At 41.1% G+C, this 25,081-nt stretch overlaps 2 protein-coding genes across 3 annotated transcripts in view; one reads left to right on the forward strand and one right to left on the reverse strand.

Moving 5' to 3' along the window:
• Positions 1–25,081, reverse strand: part of LOC139754581 (regucalcin-like) — a 549,227-nt gene that overhangs the window by 288,718 nt on the left and 235,428 nt on the right. The gene's annotated exons all lie outside the window — the stretch shown is intronic.
• Herc4 (HECT and RLD domain containing E3 ubiquitin ligase 4) overlaps positions 16,453–25,081 on the forward strand; it is a 163,422-nt gene continuing 154,793 nt past the window's right edge. Inside the window, exon 1 of one of the 2 annotated variants that reach the window (XM_071671972.1) lies at positions 16,453–16,476. The gene's annotated coding sequence lies outside the window, so the exon portion shown is untranslated. Of the gene's footprint in view, positions 16,477–19,697; positions 19,884–25,081 lie in introns of those variants that run through there. The other variant, XM_071671971.1, reaches the window with a different exon arrangement.

Genomic DNA, 25,081 nt, shown 5'->3' on the forward strand with positions numbered 1-25,081 from the left:
AGCTTTACTTACACATAGGGACATAGCATCAATGTCACCCACGTTATCTGGGTGTTTTAAGGTGAACTATGGTTGCATGGCCCTCACCCGCCACCTAGGTGTGTGCAAGTAAACTATGGCACATGGAGGACTGTATTCCTCCCTGCATCCTGTATGAGGATGCTTCTGATCTTTACCCACCTACTTCATCTCTTAAAGCCCAGAGTTTTTAATATACCTTCAAAACATATTGCCAATCTCAAAGAAAGTAGACCATTCTAACCATCACTTTTGCTTGGTAGCTCCACAGTCCTCAACTCCTTTTTTAGATACTTATGATCCCAATCCCTTATTTCAAATCATCAGCACAGCTTTCGCTGCTTGTGAAGTCCACTGTTGATCCTGTGTGCACTGTGGCTGAACTCTGGTCCTCCTCTCTTTGGGAATTTGGTGAATCTTTTGTGGAGGCTATAGATACATGTTTCGCATTTAATAAATTGCGGAACAAGTTGGTTTACTAAATCAAATTCTTCTTTTGATGTTTCTGCTTCTCTTTGTTCATATTTCCTGCCGTTTTCAGCGGTAGTTACCAATGAAGCTGTGGCTCTCTTACACTATATCAAAAGTGGAGCCCAGTAGGGTTGTGCCCTATCGCCTCTCCTCTTTCCTCTCTACATAAATGATCCTTCTCTATTCATCGACTGACGACTCCACTCTGCATACTTCATATCACTTTCCCAGCTCTCATGACTGGTATACATTTATCATCCTTAATATCCGTCCTGTGTCAATTCGGATTTTTGGGATTTCGCGGTGTGGTCAAGCTCCCACACACTTTGTTGATCATGGTCGAGCTATTTCACTCCCAACAGTACAGTACTTCTGCTATGACTGATGCTACAGCACTGAAGTAATTCTAGTGTTATGACGCACCCAAGACAAGAGAAAACAAAGGAAATTCAGGACCTGAAACGAATTATTACTTGAGAATCCCATGAATTTAAGTGAATACCCTAGTTACGACACCTCACAATGGGTACAATCAACAGAATGCCACAATGAAGAACGTGGTGACATTGTCATGCTGCACACACCATGAAGCGGTATATTCCCCCACTGTCCACGGCAAATTACAGTAGAACTCTCTGGCCGTCATTATCGTGAACTGCAAGAAATTGAACTTTAGAATTGTTCAGTTATGATAGTCCCCAAATCTGCTCGTCTAATGAATACAATCTAGTTAAACTGGTGAATTTGCCACACTCCATGAAACGATAATATCCATCCACTGTGTAAGATAACATATGCGGCATTTCTACGTGGCTACAATTACCATGAATTGCAAGACATTTCACAACTGAATCTTTCACTTATGAAGGCCCAAAATCAGTTCCTCCAACAAAATACCATTTGGTGAAATTGGTATATTGGAAAATGACGCTGGAGTACTGTACTAAACCTCCCTGGCTACCATTCCAGTGAATCACATTTTACTCTCTAACTTTCCAGTTATGATGTCTCTAAATCGGCAAAAAAATGGTGAATTTTGTATACAGAAGTATGACCTAGCACATTTAGAAAGACAGCTTGTCACTTTCTCTAAGTTTCTTGAATGCTGTCGCTTACTTTATCTTTTAACCTTTCACAATTCTCTATATTTCAATCAAGGCCAGGCACTGAGGTGGACTTTTGTTCGTGATGGAGCCTCCGACAAAAGAAATATATATATATATATATATATATATATATATATATATATATATATATATATATATATATTTTTTTTTTTTTTTTATACTTTGTCGCTGTCTCCCGCGTTCCAAAAGAAGGAACAGAGAAGAGGGCCAGGTGAGGATATTCCCTCAAAGGCCCAGTCCTCTGTTCTTAACGCTACCTCGCTAACGCGGGAAATGGCGAATAGTTTGAAAGATATATATATATAAATCGATATCCCTCGTTTGTCTGACAAGACATCGGATTCCTACAGCAGACCTACCTGGCTACAACTGTTGTGAAAATCGATCCATTTTACTTTATGAGTTACATATAATGACCTAAAATCTGGGTCGCCATAACGGAGATATTCTGGAATCTTATATCGGGGTCGTTTCATGAGTCATTACAACGGGGACGAGATTCCACTTACCTGTAATCGAGGTCGATTCAAGAGTCACTATATCGAGGTCGGAATTGAGTAGTAGTTATACTGGGGGTCGAGACTTAGGAGTTGCTATAACGGAGTGCTAGTGGTGGGGGTCGAGACTGAAGTGTTACTATATCAGTTAGAGTCAATAGTCACTGTATCGGGGTCGATTCTTAGGCGCAAATCCACGCAGTCGGGATTAAACTTTCACTATAACGAGGTAAAGATCCTTGAGTTACTACATCAGGTTTATTATTTTTTGTTTTGTTTTGGGGGAGGGCATTATATAAAGGTTGAGTTTGAAAATTCGCTGTAAGAAAAAAAAAGGTCGAGACTCCGTAGTTCTTATATCGGGGGTCGAGATTGAGGAGTCATTACAACGGGGGTCCAGTTCAGGCGTATTCGCACCTGTGGTAAGTTTCCGGAGTCCCTACATCAAAGTAGTGGCTGAAAAATCATGAAAGCGGGATTAAAGACACGAAGGCTTTATACCGTAATCGAAAATCGTAAGTCATATATCGGCCACGATATCTGTAGGTCGCTCATTCGGGGTTACGATCCACGGGTTCCCACATTAACGAGGTCTTGTGGCAGGAGCGAGAACTCACACGAGATACCATTTTGGACGCGAGGTTCTAGAATTTCTATATGGTGGTGGGAATGAACCGAACGCGTGTCGTCACTATAGCTGCTACATAGCTTCGGAAAGGCATTCAGCGTGTGGAATAGGCCTTTATTATGAAGCTTTTCCCAAGAGAAAAAAGAAATATCTTGTGGGTAATTTTTTCAGACCAAAAACATATATTTTTTTTAAACTGGAATATAAAGTAATGAAAAGAATTTATACTTGATACTGTAAAATATTTCACAGTACCTTCTCTGACTGACAGATACGTAATAAATATAAAGCATAAAGTCATTATGTATTTCGATTATGTAATTCTTTAAATACTCATTGGTAGTATTTACCAGCCCCCACCCCCAAAAAAATCAACACCAGAATGGTATTCAACGTAAAAAATATGCACAATATTTATTGTTTTGAAGGAAATCTATTTTTCTTCTAAATTAGACACAAACAGTCCATAGGTAAAACTGCAAAGAATGCAGGCATTCTTCGGGTCAAAAACTTTTTGTTTCAGAATTGAAATATAACATGAGAAAAGGCCTGTATACCTGAAATGATAATCTAAGATATATCATAATGCTCCCTTTAACCGGTAGATACCCACTGAATATCTAGCAACTAGCCATGAAATGATCTCATGTCGGCAATCAAATACTTAATTACTGCAATTTGAGGTGAATGATAAAAAAAAAAAAATATTGCACATTCATTCCTTGGGTTAACAGGTAGCGTCAGAATGGATCGAATAATAATGCCATTTCTCACACATGTAATCATTTAAAAATGACAATTAGATGTCAAGGCTCCAAAACAATATTTTGAAAAAAAAAATCTCTTTTAGCAGGAAAAAATATGTGCTGAGGTTTTAAAAGCAAATCCGTTTCACAATGAAAATTCAGAAATAATACAGTATGAATTTGAAAGAAAAAACTTTCAAAATCGGAATATATCATAATGGAAGGCTTCTGCACTTGAAAGAAAAAAGTAACATATTTCACATTGATTTACTCTAGCTTACAGACACCGAGTAATTATGAAGCGAATAATCATGTAATATGTTAAACATATAATCATTTCAAGGATAAATAATACAACTTAATGGCCCCCAAACAACATTTCTACCACAGGATTTTATTCAGCCCGAAAACAGGGCCCCTAAGAAAGTGTTCCTTTTAATTCATTCTAATTTTATCAAAGGACTAACTTGATGACTCAATTAGACTTTCATATCTTCCCTTGGCTGGTAGCCGAACGTCAAGGGAAGACTTTTGTTTGATAATGCCTCAAAGTGCTGCCAAGGAGAGGTTCCTGATGGTCAAGAATGGACATCAGGTCATGAACACTGCACTCTCTCTCTCTCTCTCTCTCTCTCTCTCTCTCTCTCTCTCTCTCTCTCTCTCTCTCTCTCTCTCTCTCCGGCCTCGGACTGAAAACTTAGGAGGCAGTCGTCCAAAGTCGACATGTGTCATTACAAGTCGTGACCATTTCCTCCAATCTGTCTTTGTGTCTTCTGGATAAGGGAGCTTGACTTTGTACATTCTCCTCCTACAAGGGAAATACAAAAAATCTGATTAAATAAAAACCCTGAATTTCACCATCACGTTCATAATTCATAGTTCAAGATGAACGCAATACCCATCTCCTTGGACGGAAGAACAGGTTTTGAATGAAGCTTAATGATAAATGTACTGCTGATTACCTGCCGCTACTGGGGTACAATCTCATTCACTGAGCCCATCCTGCAGGGCGGGGCAGCTAGTATCTCAGTTATCACAGTCTCCGCTTCCTGCATCACCAAGTAACAACTTTACATGTTGTTATTAGCGCGCTCGGTATTTCTTATAATTCAATTTGACAGCCCCAGGACCTCTTTTATGGTGCTCCTGCACCTCTAAGGCTGCAATACACCCAGCAGCAGGGAATTATGGACTCCTTTGGAGTGAGAGGTTCCACGACAATGCTGCACTGCTTTTTCTTCATTGAATATGATTTGGCCTTACCTAATATAATTTCGCACTCAGATTGCAATTCTCTGTATGCGGAGTCTAGAAACATCAATATATATATATATATATATATATATATATATATATATATATATATATATATATATATTTTTTTTTTTTTTTTTTTGCCGCTATCTCCCGCGTTTGCGAGGTAGCGCAAGGAAACAGACGAAAGAAATGGCCCTATATATATATATATATATATATATATATATATATATATATATATATATATATATATATATATTGTTCCCAGTGAATGTCGGTTTGCGGCAGGGGTGCGTGATGTCTCCATGGTTGTTTAATTTATTTATGGATGGGGTGATTAGGGAAGTAAATGCAAGAGTTTTGGAGAGAGGGGCAAGTATACAGTCTTTTGTGGATGAGAGGGCTTGAGAAGTGAGTCAGTTGTTGTTCGCTGATGTTACAGCACTGGGGCTGATTCGGGTGAGAAACTGCAGAAGTTGGTGACTGAGTTTGGTAAAGTGTGTGAAAGAAGAAAGCTGAGAGTAAATGTGAATAAAAGCAAGGTTAATATGTACAGTAGGGTTGAGGGACAAGTTAATTGGGAGGTAAATCTGAATGGAGAAAAACTGGAGGCAGTGAGTTGTTTTAGATATCTGGGAGTGGATTTAGCAGCGGATGGAACCAAGGAAGCGGAAGTGAGTCACAGGGTGGGGTAGGGGGAGAAGGTTCTGGATGCTTTGAAGGATGTGTGGAAGGCGAGAACGTTATCTCGGAGAGCAAAAATGGGTATGTATGAAGGAATAGTGGTTCCAACAATGTTATATGGTTGCGAGGCATGGGCTATAAATGCGGAGGAAGGTGGATGTGTTGGAAAGCAAATGTCTGAGGACAACATGTGGTGTGAGGTGGTTTGACCGAGTAAGTAATGAAAGGGTATGAGAGATGTGTGGTAATAAAAAGAGTGTGGTTGAGAGAGCCGAAGAGGGTGTGTTGAAATGGCATGGTCACATGGAGCGAATGCGCGAGGAAAGATTGACAAAGAGGATATATGTGTCTGATGTAGAGGGAACGAGGAGAAGCGGGAGACCAAATTGGAGGTGGAGGGATGGAGTGAAAAAGACTTTGAGCGATCGTGGCCTGAACATAGAGGAGGGTGAAAGGCATGTAAGGAATAGAGTGAATTGGAACGATGTGGTATAACAGGGTCGACGTGCTGTCAATGGATGGAATCAGGGCATGTGAAACGTCTGGAAAGTTTTGCGGGGCCTGGATATGGAAAGGGAGCTATAGTTTCGGTGCATTACACATGACAGCTAGAGACTGAGTGTTAACGACTGTGGTCTTTTCTGTCTTTTCCTAGCGCTACGTCACGGGGGGGGGGGGGGGGGGGGGGAGGAGGAGGAGGAAATGCTATTTCATGTGTGACAGGTTGGCGACGAGAATGGATGAAGGCAGCAAGTATGAATATGTACATGTGTATATATGTATATGTCTGTGTATGTATATGTATGTATATGTGCGTGTGTGGGCGTTTATGTATATACACGTGTATGTGGGTGGGTTGGCCATTCTTTCGTCTGTTTCCTTGCGCTACTTCGCTAACGCGGGAGACGGCGATTAAGTATAGTAGAAAAATTATATACATATATATATATATGTAAGAAACAATTTAGAAAACAAACTTTTAGCTTAAAATGAATGAAAAAATGAATGTCACATAATGGTTCAACCTCTGGCTATGGAAAAGGAAATGTACAATTTATTCACACAAACGTCAATAGCAGTTCTCATCAATTTCACCACTGTATCAATAAGCTTCAATGTCTAAGCTACATTTTTCTCCAACTTCACTATTTTCTTGTCAAAAACACCATGCATGAAAACTATCACTCCAGTAACACAACTATAAACATTTACTTCCCCTTTAAAAGTTCTGGGGAAGTCTGTCTCGATACACTGCGGCGAGGCGACGCGACGCTGACACAATCACTGTCACAATATCACTTCTGCCTCCTCAAGTCAATCTCTCAGCCACAGTGCAGGCCTTCATCGTCGAAAATCGGTCTTGTCTTCAGACGTCTCCTCGTAATCACATCCTCGCACGGTACGGGGAGGAAGTTCTACACCCGCGAGATCCTTGCATGTGGACACGTGGCACGGTCGTCTTGACCTTGCTGGTATGAAATGCGTCCCTCACGCAGAAGTGATCTACACAGCTTTCCATGGTTTACCCCAGACGCTTCACATGCCCTGATTCAATCCACTGACAGCACGTCAACCCCGGTATACCAAATTGATCCAATTCCCATGGAATCTATGGTGATTTGTGAAGAGGCCTCATAACAATATAACTTTCATGAAAATATAGTTACTATGACAAATTCATTACAATGAAATACAAACGATATCACATTATGGTTTCGATAATCATACACCAATCATGATCACATAGATAAAACCTTCAAAACAAAGCAAGGGTAGCAATAACGCAGGGAGGAATAGCTACATCCTAGCTCTGAAAGAGCTAGGATGTATATATATGTATGTGTGTGTATATATATGTATGTTTTGTATATATATGTATGTGTGTGTGTGTGTGTGTGTATGTGCGTATGTGTGTGTATGTGTGTGTGTGTGTGTATGTATATATATATGTATATTATCCCTGGGGATAGGGGTGAAAGAATACTTCCCACGTATTCCTCGCGTGTCGTAGAAAGCGACTAGAGGGGACGGGAGCGGGGGGCCGGAAATCCTCCCCTCCTTGTATTAACTTTCTAAAATGGGAAACAGAAGAAGGAGTCACGCGGGGAGTGATCATCCTCCTCGAAGGCTCAGAGTGGGGTGCCTAAATGTGTGTGGATGTAACCAAGATGTGAAAAAAGGAGAGATAGGTAGTATGTTTGAGGAAAGGAACCTGGATGTTTTGGCTCTGAGTGAAACGAAGCTCAAGGGTAAAGGGGAAGAGTGGTTTGGAAATGTCTGGGGAGTGAAGTCAGGGGTTAGTGAGAGGACAAGAGCAAGGGAAGGAGTAGCAATACTCCTGAAACAGGAGTTGTGGGAGTATGTGATAGAATGTAAGAAAGTAAATTCTCGATTAATATGGGTAAAATTGAAAGTTGATGGAGAGAGGTGGGTGATTATTGGTGCATATGCACCTGGGCATGAGAAGAAAGATCATGAGAGGCAAGTGTTTTGGGAGCAGCTGAATGAGTGTGTTAGCGGTTTTGATGCACGAGACCGGGTTATAGTGATGGGTGATTTGAATGCAAAGGTGAGTAATGTGGCAGTTGAGGGAATAATTGGTATGCATGGGGTGTTCAGTGTTGTAAATGGAAATGGTGAAGAGCTTGTAGATTTATGTGCTGAAAAAGGACTGATGATTGGGAATACCTGGTTTAAAAAGCGAGATATACATAAGTATACTTATGTAAGCAGGAGAGATGGCCAGAGAGCGTTATTGGATTACGTGTTAATTGACAGGCGTGCGAAAGAGAGACTTTTGGATGTTAATGTGCTGAGAGGTGCAACTGGAGGGATGTCTGATCATTATCTTGTGGAGGCTAAGGTGAAGATTAGTATGGGTTTTCAGAAAAGAGGAGTGAATGTTGGGGTGAAGAAGGTGGTGAGAGTAAGTGAGCTTGGGAAGGAGACCTGTGTGGGGAAGTACCAGGAGAGACTGTGTACAGAATGGAAAAAGGTGAGAACAATGGAAGTAAGGGGAGTGGGGGAGGAATGGGATGTATTTAGGGAATCAGTGATGGATTGCGCAAAAGATGCTTGTGGCATGAGAAGAGTGGGAGGTGGGCTGTTTAGAAAGGGTAGTGAGTGGTGGGATGAAGAAGTAAGAGTATTAGTGAAAGAGAAGAGAGAGGCATTTGGACGATTTTTGCAGGGAAAAAATGCAATTGAGTGGGAGAAGTATAAAAGAAAGAGACAGGAGGTCAAGAGAAAGGTGCAAGAGGTGAAAAAAAGGGCAAATGAGAGTTGGGGTGAGAGACTATCAGTAAATTTTAGGGAGAATAAAAAGATGTTCTGGAAGGAGGTAAATAGGGTGCGTAAGACAAGGGAGCAAATGGGAACTTCAGTGAAGGGCGTAAATGGGGAGGTGATAACAAGTAGTGGTGATGTGAGAAGGAGATGGAATGAGTATTTTGAAGGTTTGTTGAATGTGTCTGATGACAGAGTGGCAGATATAGGGTGTTTTGGTCGAGGTGGTGTGCAAAGTGAGAGGGTTAGGGAAAATGATTTGGTAAACAGAGAAGAGGTAGTAAAAGCTTTGCGGAAGATGAAAGCCGGCAAGGCAGCAGGTTTGGATGGTATTGCAGTGGAATTTATTAAAAAAGGGGGTGACTGTATTGTTGACTGGTTGGTAAGGTTATTTAATGTATGTATGACTCATGGTGAGGTGCCTGAGGATTGGCGGAATGCGTGCATAGTGCCATTGTACAAAGGCAAAGGGGATAAGAGTGAGTGCTCAAATTACAGAGGTATAAGTTTGTTGAGTATTCCTGGTAAACTATATGGGAGGGTATTGATTGAGAGGGTGAAGGCATGTACAGAGCATCAGATTGGGGAAGAGCAGTGCGGTTTCAGAAGTGGTAGAGGATGTGTGGATCAGGTGTTTGCTTTGAAGAATGTATGTGAGAAATACTTAGAAAAGCAAATGGATTTGTATGTAGCATTTATGGATCTGGAGAAGGCATATGATAGAGTTGATAGAGATGCTCTGTGGAAGGTATTAAGAATATATGGTGTGGGAGGCAAGTTGTTAGAAGCAGTGAAAAGTTTTTATCGAGGATGTAAGGCATGTGTACGTGTAGGAAGAGAGGAAAGTGATTGGTTCTCAGTGAATGTAGGTTTGCGGCAGGGGTGTGTGATGTCTCCATGGTTGTTTAATTTGTTTATGGATGGGGTTGTTAGGGAGGTAAATGCAAGAGTCCTGGAAAGAGGGGCAAGTATGAAGTCTGTTGGGGATGAGAGAGCTTGGGAAGTGAGTCAGTTGTTGTTCGCTGATGATACAGCGCTGGTGGCTGATTCATGTGAGAAACTGCAGAAGCTGGTGACTGAGTTTGGTAAAGTGTGTGGAAGAAGAAAGTTAAGAGTAAATGTGAATAAGAGCAAGGTTATTAGGTACAGTAGGGTTGAGGGTCAAGTCAATTGGGAGGTGAGTTTGAATGGAGAAAAACTGGAGGAAGTGAAGTGTTTTAGATATCTGGGAGTGGATCTGTCAGCGGATGGAACCATGGAAGCGGAAGTGGATCATAGGGTGGGGGAGGGGGCGAAAATTTTGGGAGCCTTGAAAAATGTGTGGAAGTCGAGAACATTATCTCGGAAAGCAAAAATGGGTATGTTTGAAGGAATAGTGGTTCCAACAATGTTGTATGGTTGCGAGGCGTGGGCTATGGATAGAGTTGTGCGCAGGAGGATGGATGTGCTGGAAATGAGATGTTTGAGGACAATGTGTGGTGTGAGGTGGTTTGATCGAGTAAGTAACGTAAGGGTAAGAGAGATGTGTGGAAATAAAAAGAGCGTGGTTGAGAGAGCAGAAGAGGGTGTTTTGAAATGGTTTGGGCACATGGAGAGAATGAGTGAGGAAAGATTGACCAAGAGGATATATGTGTCGGAGGTGGAGGGAACGAGGAGAAGAGGGAGACCAAATTGGAGGTGGAAAGATGGAGTGAAAAAGATTTTGTGTGATCGGGGCCTGAACATGCAGGAGGGTGAAAGGAGGGCAAGGAATAGAGTGAATTGGAGCGATGTGGTATACAGGGGTTGACGTGCTGTCAGTGGATTGAATCAAGGCATGTGAAGCGTCTGGGGTAAACCATGGAAAGCTGTGTAGGTATGTATATTTGCGTGTGTGGACGTGTGTATGTACGTGTGTATGGGGGTTGGGCCATTTCTTTCGTCTGTTTCCTCGCGCTACCTCGCAAACGCGGGAGACAGCGACAAAGTATAAAAAAAAAAAAAAAAAAAAAAAAAAAATATATATATATATATATATATATATATATATATATATATTCCTATGAGTCCACGTTTTGAAGAGATTACCCGCTCCCCTCGGAGGGAGGAACACGTTGAAACCTTCAGTGTAGCGCGAGCGCGGCTCAGGAAATAAATCTATGGGCATCACAGACCTGTTATTGCTCAATCTCGTACGGCTAGAATTGCCGCTTAGCTCTCTAAGGAGAAGCTGCAAACGGACACCACAGATCATGCTGGAGATCCGTCGATAGTTAATAGGCTAGTCTCGTTCGTTATCAGAATTAACCAGTAAATCGCTCCATATATATGTGTGTGTGTGTGTGTGTGTGTGTGTGTGTAACAGGTTGAAAGTGTTGGACGAGGGTAGACTGGTTCGTGCCCAGCCATGTCCTTATCTGGCAGGAAGATTATGTTCTATGGAGTCAGCAAAATAGACGGAGAATAAATAGGGAACACATGGTAGCCACTGTTGTCACATTCGTCTAACTTGTAAGATAGTTTAGTATTAATGGACGTATAGTTGTCATTGTTATATTACGAATGTCATAACGTGCAAGGAAGCATATAATATACATTATCACTAGAGCAACTATATGAGGGAATGAGACCATACGGCAATGCCTGAGGTGTTTGATGGGTCAACACTGGGAGGCCGACAGCCACCCAATAACCCCCCCCCCCCATCACATCCCACCCGCGGGGTAAAAATATGCTAGTTATAGTACGCTTGTACGATTGCTTGGCTAGTAATGAGCAAATTATCATATTATAAGAATAATGATAGTGAATAAGTGCGTAAGGTCATCCACAGCATGTATCTTGAGTGGAGCTGTTGGCTAACTGTAGAGATTAAACTGTTAAACTCATACGAGACATGACATCGTCCATAGCAGGTGCCATATAGGATTACATTAGATGTAAAATATATTAATTACGGCGCTCAGATAAGAACATACAGTGACGGTATCAAATAATGACGCAAAGAATATGCATCGAGCGTGGACAATCGGAGGGAATTGGCAAAGTGCTTAACTGTCGAAAGTGATTAAACACTATTAGGCACCTAAAACTCCTCAGGACAGAGACGAGTGCTGTTCCTGTACAGTTTTCCTTGGAGCGTCACAGATAATAACTAACTCGCCTTGTGGTCCTCTCCGCTTAACCTGGGGTGCGGAGAGGACACGTTCATAATAATCAATGAATCATACCAGCAGGTTGTGTTTACGGTGGCTCATTCCCCTGTATGGATAACGAACCAATAATGTCTACAAGGACACTCGCGGTCACTGTATTTTAAAGAGATGGGGAGAGTCAGTTGTGTGACGACCGATCCTTTGAGCAACGCCAAGGACGTGCAAAGGGAATACTGGACTTAGAAGCCGCAGCACAACGCTGCGTGAAATGCTAGCACTGACCGACCGACATGACGTGGAGGACGAGGGTCCATTGCTAGGCCATGGACACACTCACGTCCAGAGACCCAGCGGTAGCCTAATTACTTAAAATCCACGGCTGGAGACATGTTACCAGTTGATACTCATTTAAGTGAACTTTTAGCACCCGAGACCTGAGGTGAAACCGCCTGTCAATAATATATCATCCAATGCGGCAGGAACTACAGTGTACCGTTCCGGGTATAAACAAGTCGCTTGTACTTGTGAATTAGAGGTTTTATTTATCAGCATTTGTGTTAGGATGCATGTCACAATATTTCTATCAGTAGCATCAGATATTAAACGTAATAATGACAACGGACCTATGCATGATGACTATTTTGGTAGCTTTGCAACCCTTTAAGATCTTCAGATATTCCACTGAATGCGTGCATGGGCACATTCATCTGTCATATTATATAGACTCATGTCATTTTATTTAGGTGATGGATGTAAGAAGGTTACTGACCTTTCCTTAGCCTACAGGAAAGTGAGTAGTCACGGTATACTTGGTCCACTGGTCTAGTTGGGTCATTAATGTCTTTATTAAGGGGTATTAAATGTGAATAAGAGCAAGGTTATTAGGTACAGTAGGGTTGAGGGTCAAGTCAATTGGGAGGTGAGTTTGAATGGAGAAAAACTGGAGGAAGTGAAGTGTTTTAGATATCTGGGAGTGGATCTGTCAGCGGATGGAACCATGGAAGCGGAAGTGGATCATAGGCTGGGGGAGGGGGCGAAAATTTTGGGAGCCTTGAAAAATGTGTGGAAGTCGAGAACATTATCTCGGAAAGCAAAAATGGGTATGTTTGAAGGAATAGTGGTTCCAACAATGTTGTATGGTTGCGAGGCGTGGGCTATGGATAGAGTTGTGCGCAGGAGGATGGATGTGCTGGAAATGAGATGTTTGAGGACAATGTGTGGTGTGAGGTGGTTTGATCGAGTGAGTAACGTAAGGGTAAGAGAGATGTGTGGAAATAAAAAGAGCGTGGTTGAGAGAGCAGAAGAGGGTGTTTTGAAATGGTTTGGGCACATGGAGAGAATGAGTGAGGAAAGATTGACCAAGAGGATATATGTGTCGGAGGTGGAGGGAACGAGGAGAAGAGGGAGACCAAATTGGAGGTGGAAAGATGGAGTGAAAAGGATTTTGTGTGATCGGGGCCTGAACATGCAGGAGGGTGAAAGGAGGGCAAGGAATAGAGTGAATTGGAGCGATGTGGTATACAGGGGTTGACGTGCTGTCAGTGGATTGAATCAAGGCATGTGAAGCGTCCGGGGTAAACCATGGAAAGCTGTGTAGGTATGTATATTTGCGTGTGTGGACGTGTGTATGTACATGTGTATGGGGGGGGGGGGGGTTGGGCCATTTCTTTCGTCTGTTTCCTTGCGCTACCTCGCAACCGCGGGAGACAGCGACGAGGTAAAAAAAAAAAAAAAAAAAAAAAAATTACTTAAACCATGGCTATGGGCCCCCATAGTAATCTCTGAAGGGCCTCAGAACAGAACAACTTCATCCAATCCATGGAACGGTTGAACCATGGATTGGATGAATTTGTCGTCTTGGAGGAAGAGGGGATAAATGCTTCCACTCTCGCAAGAATAACTTTTGTTATGCGTCTGGCGGAAACAAAAGCATCACCAAATCATAGACAAATAATTTACCCAAGGAAAGTCAGAAAAGAAGTGACTTAACGTTATCCCCAGCTTTGTTCAGATGCCAGTATTTACGCTCAGAATGGGCTGCTGGAGGGAGAGGTGCCGTTAAAGAATAGATACAGTTATGAGAGTGTGATCAGACGAACCAAATGGGGCCGATATTGTGTATTTACAGCGGGACGGACTTGAGGCGAAAAACAAATCCAGAATATTAGGAGAGTGGTCACAGCGATCAGGTACATGGGTAGGGTGGGAATAATTTACTCTAAATCAATGAAAATGGAGAACGTGAGGGCTTCAATCCCTCCACTATCTGTATGGGAGGAATTCAACCATTCCCTATGGTGAACGTTGAAATCTCAGAGGTTGAGGATCTCGGCTTGCGGGTGAGAGAATGTAAGTTTTATGGGAGGAGTTCAGACACTCGAAGAAGGATACAAAACAATTCATTAACACTTGTTGAAAGTCAGAATATACAGAACGTCGAGCATAATGGTAATACACACAACCCAAAGGTTTCATCTCCCGGGGTAAAAATATCTTACCACTTTTTATCTGAAACAATACGGCATCATGGACCAAGGATTCTGAGCAATGCCTCTATCGTTCTGCTTTCGTGATATTGTAATGTATCGATCACTAGAGACTTCATCTGTCATTTGGCATACTAAATGTTAGAGAGATTTCATATTTCGATGAAAAATATCTAGAAAGTGGGTCTTCAATGATTATTAGGAAATTTGTCTCATTTCTTGCCTATCAAAATTACCAAGAGAACACGACTCGCATTGATTATTTCAAAATTCATTGGATCCATGCGGGAAGATACCCTTTAGCGTGTCACTAAGTTACATTACATAAGAGAAGAGGGAAATGGTTTAACAAAACATCATTTGTGACATTTATTTCACCCGCAATGCATGCTAATGCGTGAAGGACACTAAGAGTATATATGATAAAGCAGTAAGTATGAGACTGAATTTCCCCTAAACAATAGCAAAAACAGACCACTTCATTTGGTGTCCCGAAAGAAATTTCGTTCTCGGGAAGTTCATATAGGCAACACCGTCCATCCTAGAATGGTATGCTTTCAAAAATACTTAACCTGGTGTGAAGCGAAAGTGATTTGGTATTGCTTGATAATTTTTTAAGTAATTTGCTCTCCTCTCATAAAAGTATCAATGTTGCAACTACTATTCATCTATTTATTTTTATCCTATACGAAGACAGACAAGATCAGGGATAGAGAGGACAACAGGTCAGGGGCAGTTGGATATAAGGATCCAGATGACATATCGCTGATACTCCTAGTTTGTGTTTGTTGCTAAAGAAAAATTGGCTGGACAGGTTGGACGTAAGGGTGAGTGAGCGTTAAGGAAGATTCTTCATGGTGGTGAAAGAGGACCCAGATATTCCTCATATGTTTGCGCTGTTGTGGAGACTTCGGCAGGACGGGCCAAATATAAGAATGGGTGAGCATCGAGTAAAGTTACCAAGGTGGTGACCTGATCCAGGTTACAGAGCGCCAATCTGCCTTATTATTGTCAGACGTGGGCAGTTATTTACGGTTTCATGTGGATGAGAGCGAAATGTTGAGTGGTACACAAACGGCAATTCCGTAGCTGATATATGTGTATGGGGACGTGGTCTACATATAAACAGCCACATTTGACAAAACTGGAGTTTCTCCAGTTCTAGAACGTCGGTGAATTTGTGGAGACTTTTTATTTAGAAACTTCTCGGTGTGGTTGTAGAGAAAGTGGAACCTAGCGAACCTAGAGCTGATATGGGTTCTTGCAGTCGATGCTGTAGTTTCTAGACTCTACATCTCATCACATTACCTCTAGGGACAGTCTGAGCGGTTTTATATTACTATAGGACAATCCAGAGTAAGGTTAAGTGTCTAATCTGCACGTGAGTTGCCAAGGTTATGGTTAACTGATGTTGCAAGTTAGATTATCAAATATAACGTGTATTTTTCTTTATTTAGGAGTGGAATGATTTAAGGTGCAGAGAACTTAAAAGATTGTCCAAGCCGAGACAAATCAAAGTACCGGAAGTTCAGAAAGTTGGCCTAATATTTCCATGGCAAATTACGTAGTGTAGACAAGTAACCAGTCGTAATTTCATAAGGAAAGGGATACACCACGATGTAACGAGCAGACAGATTAAAGTTTGATTAATTTCAGTAAGGATAAAGGGAGTGAAATGTAATATTCAAACCATTTTCCTTTAGAATATATTTGCAATAAGTTCGTGAATTAATATACAGGTATACCAACCGGTTCAATCGTACAAATTTTCGAAAATATAATTTACCGAGTTTAGTGTAATTTCAAAATGAAACTATTGCCTCGTATATTAGTTTAATACTTGAATATTTCGGAACCAGCAATGAAAAAAAAAGCTATAACAAAAGCTTCAGTATTTATCACTGCAGCTACTTACATTGACAACGTTTATGGTACCACGTGAAACTAGGTATGTAGGCAACGAGAGGGATTGCACGTTCGAGCTCATTACGCTTAGGGTCGAAACCTGGTTGGCTTACAGAGGTAATGTGAGGAGATTGGTGATTGGCTGAGACCACGAACACTAGTTTTCATCGGGTGACGGGAGAGGTTCCTATATCAGATTATATCATTACGCTGACAGGAAAGTTACCCAGACTAGATTGTGAGTTCAGTTATTTATGTATGTAGTACCTTTGTTTAGGCAAGGCTGGAAACAACGTCAGTAAATAGAGGACCGTTTTAAGGTCCGTATATCTAAGAAAGTTGTAACAAACAGCTTATTTGATTAAGGAGTAACACCAACAATTAGTGTTTGCAGATTTCCTCCAGTTAGATTTTCTAGGTGAGTAATTAAGTAAATGTCCCTACCCCTAGTTAGAGCTGCATCAAGTTCAAACTCAGTGAATGGCACACCACATTCATCGTGTTGCTTTCTTAGAATTAATTGGGTAAGATTTTATTTTTTTTTGGACTTCTTGTACAAAACATCCTTAAGTGTCAGCATGTTATAGCAAGAAGTATGAGCCCACTTCGTGATTAATTCGTTAGCCTTCTGCACCGGGTTGGGATGAGATACTTGTTTATTTTTCTTCCCAATGATTCTCTTAATACACTTCCAAGTTTGGCTTAAAGGAATGTGTAGATTTAGTCCAAGGACAAACTGTTCCCAGTCACTGTCTGGATTCAGTCATTCGTTCCCTTGCTGTTGGAACAGATACCTGAAATATTTTTTAGTATTTTGGGTGTTCGAACTAGCCTATAACCTTTACCTATTTGCATCGATATAAATATGAGCCGTTTCAGCTGGGGGTCATTACAGAACTGATGCGGTCTATTATGAGGTGCATTTTTTCTACTCTCTGAAGTTAGATCGCTTTGCATTTATTTATAGAAGTTTAACTATTGATCTTTTTCTTTTCAGTCTATGAACTTATCTAACCGTGGCACTGACTGTAAACAGTACAAAACACTAAGAATGAATGAGCAAAGAACATTTCCTACAAAAACTGGTGGAAGTGTGTGTATATATATATATATATATATATATATATATATATATATATATATATATATATTTATATTTTTTTTTTCCTCTGTCTCCCGCGTTTGCGAGGTAGCGCAAGGAAACAGACGAAAGAAATGGCCCAACCCACCCCCATACAGATGTATATACATACGTCCACACACGCAAATACACATACCTACACAGCTTTCCATGGTTTACCCCAGACGCTTCACATGCCTTGATTCCATCCACTGACAGCACGTCAACCCCGGTATACCACATCGCTCCAATTCACTCTATTCCTTGCCCTCCTTTCACCCTCCTGCATGTTCAGGCCCCGATCACACAAAATCTTTTTCACTCCATCTTTCCACCTCCAATTTGGTTTCCTCTTCTCCTCGTTCCCTCCACCTCCGACACATATATCCTCTTGGTCAATCTTTCCTCACTCATTCTCTCCATGTGCCCAAACCATTTCAAAACACCCTCTTCTGCTCTCTCAACCACGCTCTTTTTATTTCCACACATCTCTCTTACCCTTACGTTACTTACTCGATCAAACCACCTCACACCACACATTGTCCTCAAACATCTCATTTCCAGCACATCCATCCTCCTGCGCACAACTCTATCCATAGCCCACGCCTCGCAACCATACAACATTGTTGGAACCACTATTCCTTCAAACATACCCATTTTTGCTTTCCGAGATAATGTTCTCGACTTCCACACATTCTTCAAGGCTCCCAGAATTTTCGCCCCCTCCCCCACCCTATGATCCACTTCCGCTTCCATGGTTCCATCCGCTGCCAGATCCACTCCCAGATATCTAAAACACTTCACTTCCTCCAGTTTTTCTCCATTCAAACTCACCTCCCAATTGACTTGACCCTTCACCCTACTGTACCTAATAACCTTGCTCTTATTCACATTTACTCTTAACTTTCTTCTTTCACACACTTTACCAAACTCAGTCACCAGCTTCTGCAGTTTCTCACATGAATCAGCCACCAGCGCTGTATCATCAGCGAACAACAACTGACTCACTTCCCAAGCTCTCTCATCCCCCACAGACTTCATACTTGCCCCTCTTTCCAAAACTCTTGCATTCACCTCCCTAACAACCCCATCCATAAACAAATTAAACAGCCATGGAGACATCACACACCCCTGCCGCAAACCTACATTCACTGAGAACCAATCACTTTCCTCTCTTCCTACACGTACATATGCCTTACATATATGCTTGTCGGGCAATGCGCTGTCAGTCTCTGGCTTGATGTCAGAGTACAGGTTAGTTAGATTTTTTATTTGTTATACTCCATCTGTTAGGAACTACCGACTTGCCCAGATTTCACCTGTGATGTATTTCAAGATAAACGAAAATCAGGCTTTTTTTTTTTTTTACCGACCCTTTCCTTTGGCATACTCGCACACTTATTTGGTATCCCCAGGAAACTCATTTCTTTGACATTGCTCACGACTTCATTACCCAAAACGACAATGACAAGTTCGTTTTCCACTGCTGAACAAATAAAATCATAATATGGCTGGGTAAGAGGATAATTAAGTTAAAACTAACTACGGCTAATTCTCATATAAAGTATAATGATAAGGCTGAGCATGTGCAAGACTTTACACTGTGGTTTTTCTATGATGGCTAAAATCGTGTACTTTTATCTAAAAGGTTTTAAGTCTTTAGTTAACATTGCTTAAGGTCTTTAAAATGTTGAGATTGGTCAGCTTTTTTTCCCATGAATATATCTTACAGATGCCCATTGAATGTTTTATTGCACAATCCTTTTAAGTGGTAAATAGCCTGACTCGGAATATAACTTACTTTAATCTTACAGTTTTTAGGGATGATGAACCGATTTAAGACATTTTTAATAAGTATTACAATTTATAGAATTTCGTATATTCGAATTTATGCACTCTTTTAGTTTTACATGGACAGCTTTACTTTCCATGGTGCAAAAAAAAAAAACAAAAAAAAACAAGGCGTTTTGACCGTAGTTGAATATCACTTGGGTGTTCACTTGACTGGCGTACAAAACTAATGGCGAACAAAACTGGTAGTTCTGCTATGAATAACCCAAAACACATTGCGTCCTTTGAACATAACTGTTCACAACTTGTTGGTACAATTCATGTAATCATATTATCTTTTGTATTTACTTTATCAACCATAAGCAGAGCCCATTGAATGGATGTACCTCAGTAATCATACAGAATATTCTAGTTACAAATAAAAAACAATATTCTGGTTATAATGTCGAAATAAAACTCTCATATGAGATAACTTTATATAATATCTGGTAGAAAATATCTGATATTGAGCATGAAACACCAGTAAATGGAGGGGCGAGACAAATAATGGAGGAATGGCATGTAAACAAACTTGAAGGTTCAAGAAAGTACTCGAACGTTCGCCAGCCGCACGTCAGACCCTGAGAGAAGTCAGAGGACTTAGTGTCTAGTTAGCAGCATCCCAGTACCCTTAATAGGAAGTTTACTTGCAGATCTCTTAAGATCATTTGTTGAATGACATAAAGTATAAAGAAGTAAGTGATACAAACTGATTTCATGGTTTTAGAATATTGTGGTGTACTTACGCTAGTATCTTCACACTTACGGTAAATGTTATCTATAGGAAGGCGGCGAATTTAACTAGGTAATTGCAAATAAATGTTAGTGGAATCTCCAATGATTGTTCAATATAATTTATCTTTCTTTGTGTAGCGATCATTTTCATATCTTTTGGGGAGGTTCTGTATTATGTTTCTCGGGTATTTGTGTTTTACAGAAAATTAATGCCCAAGTGTTATGACAGTCACAGTTGAACTCGATCAACTGAACGATTTGTAAGTGGTTGTTTTTGCTGTCACAAACGGGGACAGATGAGCCAAATGGTACTGTGTCGATAATTTGAACGTTCCATGCTACACTGTATCAGTAGACATATCTCTCATACTTGTTCGCCGTTTCCCTTGTCAGCGAAAGCGCACCATGAACAGACGAACAAATGGCCAAATTAGTTCACATCCATTGTCTTGAGTAATGCACAGAAACCAGAGCCCCCTCTCGACAACCGGGCTTGACATTTCTCTGGTTTTCCCTGCTTTTCCCCTATTTGGTTCATATGCCCTCCAACCCTGGTTCAGATCTCTTATCACATCACCTCTTATATACAGGATTTACAGATTCCCGATTAATGATTTGGGGGAGTTCATTATTATGATTTCCGTTGAAGGGTAGGGGTTAGGCAAGGTTGATTGGCTTGACTGTTTTAAACCCCTCATTCCCTGAACTTGGATGACATTGAGGAATGGCTCTTTGACTCCAGTTGGACTTGCTGAAAGTAAAGATGATCCTTCTTGCTCGTCATAGCTGAAACTTTGAGTGAATTTGTTTGTTTTAATTTTCTTAGGTAAAAGTAAGTGGTAAAAGTCTGATATAGCTCCTCATTGCTATTGCTTGTAGGTAGAAAGATTTTGTTCTGTACTGCTATTGTAGACAATGACTTGGAGCATTTTATTTTGAATATTATTTAACTTGATAGTAGTTAAGGTATTGCACATCAGAAAAACTGTGGGTTTCATTGTTGTAAAAGTAAGTAAATGCACCTTTTAAATAAATCTACAAAACATATATCAACCTTGCCCAAGTAGCCAAAATGTTGCTGGGGATTGCATGGCCACTTAGTGTCATTAGTTGATAATTGGTGCCACATATACTACCGAATAATTTACCAGTATAAGTAACATTAGTATGCATCTACTGATGCTTTAGTTATTTGCCTCCTGTTGTAATATCACAAAAGTATTAATGTTGTTAAGCAATGATTATTTCATATCTACTCTTGAACCGATGTATGATGGGCAAGCTTACAACCATCTTTATATCTATTCCAGTGATCTACTGCATGCTTCAAAAGGGAGTGCTTTTTGCTGATTTTTCCTTTTTTTTTTTTTTTTTTTTTTTTTTTTGGCAAAGAATTGTCACCAGTCTCTTTCTAATTCTTTTTCAAAGGTTTCTGTTAGGTTGCACCTCCTTTGCCTTGAGTGTTTTAAATCTGCTGATTCTTCAAAATGAAATTTTTTAGTTTCAGGACTATTTTTATGGTTCTTCATATATATATATATATATTCTATTGTATACAGACATACACATGTATATATTCATACTTGTTGCCTTCATCCATTCCCATTGCCACCCTTCCACACATGAAATGGCACCCCCTCCCCTTGCTCGCATGCGAGGTAGCGCTAGGAAAAGACGACAAAGGCCTTTTTTGTTCACAGTCTCTAGCTGTCATGTGTAATGAACCGAAAACATAGCTTCCTTTCCACATCAAGACCCCACAAAACTTTCCATGGTTTACTCCAGATGCTTCACATGCCCTGGTTCAATCCACCAACAGCACGTTGACTCCGGTATACCACATTGTTCCAATTTACTATTCCTTGCACGCCTTTCACCCTCCTGTATGTTCAGGCCATGATTGCTAAAAATCTTTTACACTCCATCCCTCCACCTCCAATCTGGTCTCCCACTTCTCGTTCCCTCCACCTCTGACACATATATCCACTCTGTCAATCTTTCCTCACTCGTTCTCTCCATGTGACCAAACCATTTCAATACCCCCTCTTCTGCTATCTCAACCACACTCTTTTTATTACCATGCATCTACCTACCCTTTCATGACTTACCAGCTCAAACCACCTCACACCACATATTGTCCTCAAACATTTCATTTCCAACACATCCACCCTCCTCGGCACAACCCTGTCTATAGCCTATGCCTCGCAACCATATAATATTGTTAGAACCACTATTCCGCCAGACATACCCATTTTTGCTCTCCGAGATAACGTTCTCGCCTTCCACACATTCTTCACCGCTCCCAGAACCTTTGCCCCCTCCCCCAACCTGTGACTCGCTTCTGCTTCCATGGTTCTGTCCACTGCTAAATACACTCCCAGATATCTAAAATACTTCACTTCCTCCAGTTTTTCTCCATTCAAACTTGCCTCCCATTTTACTTGCCCCTCAACCCTACTGAACCTAATAACCTTGCTCTTATTCACATTTACTCTCAGCTTTCTTCTTTCACGCACTTTATCAAACTCAGTCACCAACCTCTGCAGTTTCTCACCCAAATCAGCCATCAGCACGGTATCATCAGCGAACTGACTCGCTTTCTAAGCCTTCTCATCCCCAACAGACTACATACTTGGCCCTCTCTCCAAAACTTTTGTATTCACCTCCCTAATAACCCCATCCATAAACAAATTGAACAAGCATGGAGACATCATTCACCCCTGCCGCAAACTGACATTCACTGGGAACCAGTCACTTTCCTCTCTTCCTACTGGTACACATGCCTTACATCCTTGATAAAAACTTTTCGCTGCTTCTAGCAGCAGCAGTGATGGGTGATTTGAAAGCTAAGGTGGCAGTTGAGGGTAATTGGTGTACATGGGGTGTTCAGTGTTGTAAATGGAAATGGTAAAGAGCCTGTGGATTTGTGTGCTGAAAAAGACTGGCGATTGGGAATACTTGGTCTAAAAAGAGAGGTACACATCAGTATAAGTTTATGAGTAGGAGAGATGGTCAGAGGGTGATGTTGGATTACGTGTTGATAGACAGGCATGTAAAAGAGAGACTTTTGGATGTTATGTGCTAAGAGGGGATGTTTGATCACTATCATGTGGAGGCGAAGGTGAAGATTTGTAGAGGTTCTCGGAAAAGAAGAGAGAATGTTGGGGAGAAAAGAGTGGTGAGTTTAAGTGAGCTTGGAAAGGAGACTAGTGTGAGGAAGTACCAGGAGAGACTGAGTGTAGAATGGCTAAAGGTTAGAGCAAATGATGTAAGGGGAATGGGGGAGGAATGGGATGTATTTAGGGAAGCAGTGATAGCTTGTGCAAAAGATGCATGTGGCACAAGAAAGGTGGGAGGTGGGCAGATTAGAAAGGGTAGTGAGTAATGGATGAAGAAGTAAGATTGTTAGTGAAAAAGAAGATGGGGCGTTTGGACGATATTTTGCAGGAAAGTAGTGCAAATGACTGGGAGATGTAGAAAAGAAAGTGGCAGGTCAAGAGAAAAGTGCAGGAGGTGAAAAAGAGGGCAAATGAGAGTAGGGTTGAGAGAGTATCATTAAATTTTAGGGAGAATAAAAAGCTGTTATGGAAGGATGTAAAATGATGAGCATAAGACAAGAGAACAAGTGAGAACATCGGTGAAGGGGCAAATGGGGAGGTAATAACAAGTGAGTATTTTGAAGGTTTGTTAAATGTTTGATGATAGAGTGGCAGGTATAGGGTGTTTTGGTTGGGGTGGTGTGGGAAGTGAGAGGGTCAGGGTGAATGATTTGGTAAACAGAGAAGAGGTAGTGAAAGCTTTGCAGAGGATGTAAGCCAGCAAGGCAGTGGGTTTGGATGGTATTGCAGTGGAATTTATTAAAAAAGGGGGGTGAATGTGTTGGTGATTGTTGGTAAGGATATTCAATGTATGAATCATGGTGAAGTGCCTGAGGATTGGCAGAATGTATGCATAGCATCATTGTACAATGGCAAAGGGGATAAAGGTGAGTGTTCAAATTATGGAAGTATAAGTTTGTTGAGTATTCCTGGGAAATTATATGGGAGGGAGGGTATTGACTGAGAAGATAAAGGCATGTTCAGAGCATCAGATTGGGGAAGAGCAATGTGGTTTCAGAAGTGGTAGAGGATGTGTGAATCAGATGTTTGCTTTGAAAAATGTATGTGAGAAATACTTGGAAAAACTGATGGCTTTGTATGTAGCATTTATGGATCTAGAGAAGGCATATGATAAGGTTGCTAGAGATGCTTTGTGGAAAGTTTTAAGAGTATATGGTGTGGGAGGTAAGTTGCTAGAAGCATTGAAAAGTTTTTATCAAGGATGTAAGGCATGTGTACAAGTAGAAAGGGAGGAAAGTGATTGGTTCCCAGTGAATGTTGGGTTGCATCAGGGGTGTGTGTGATGTTTTCATGGTTATTTCATTTGTTTATGGGAGGTGAATACAGGAGTTTTGGAGATAGGGGCAAGTATGCAGTCTGTTGTGGATGAAAGGGCTTGGGAGGTGAGTCAGTTGTTGTTCGCTGATGATACAGCACTTGTGGCTGATTCAGGTGAAAAACGGCAGAGGTTGTTGACTGAGTTTGGTAAAGTGTGTGAATGAAGAAAGTTGAGAGTAAATGTGAATAAGAGCAAGGCCATTAGGTTCAGTAGGGTTGAGGGACAAGTTAATTGGGAGGTAAGTTTGAATGAAGAAAAACTGGAGGAAGTGAAGAGTTTTAGATATCTGGGAGTGGACATAGCAGTGGATGGAAGCAGAAGTGAGTCACGGTGGGAGAGGGGGTGAAGGTTCTGGGAGAGTTGAAGAATGTGTGGAAGGCGAGAACATTATCTCGAAAAGCAAATATGGGTATGTTTCAAGGAATAGTGGTTCCAACAATGTTATATGGTTGCGAGGCATGGGTTACAGATATGGTTGCGCGAAGGAGGGTGGATGTGTTGGAAATTTAATGTTTCAGGACAGTATGTGGTGTGAGGTGGTATGATCATGTAAGTAATGCAAGGGTAAGAGAGATGTGTGGTAATAAAAAGAGTGGGGTTGAGAGAGCAGATGAGGGTGTATTGAAATGGTTTGGTCACGTGGAGAGAATGAGTGAGGAAAGATTGACAAAGACGAGGAGAAGTGGGAGACAGTGAGGAAAGATTGACAAAGAGGAGGAGA

Source organism: Panulirus ornatus, chromosome 17, assembly GCF_036320965.1.
Source record: "Panulirus ornatus isolate Po-2019 chromosome 17, ASM3632096v1, whole genome shotgun sequence".
Taxonomy (NCBI): Eukaryota; Metazoa; Arthropoda; class Malacostraca; order Decapoda; family Palinuridae; genus Panulirus; species Panulirus ornatus.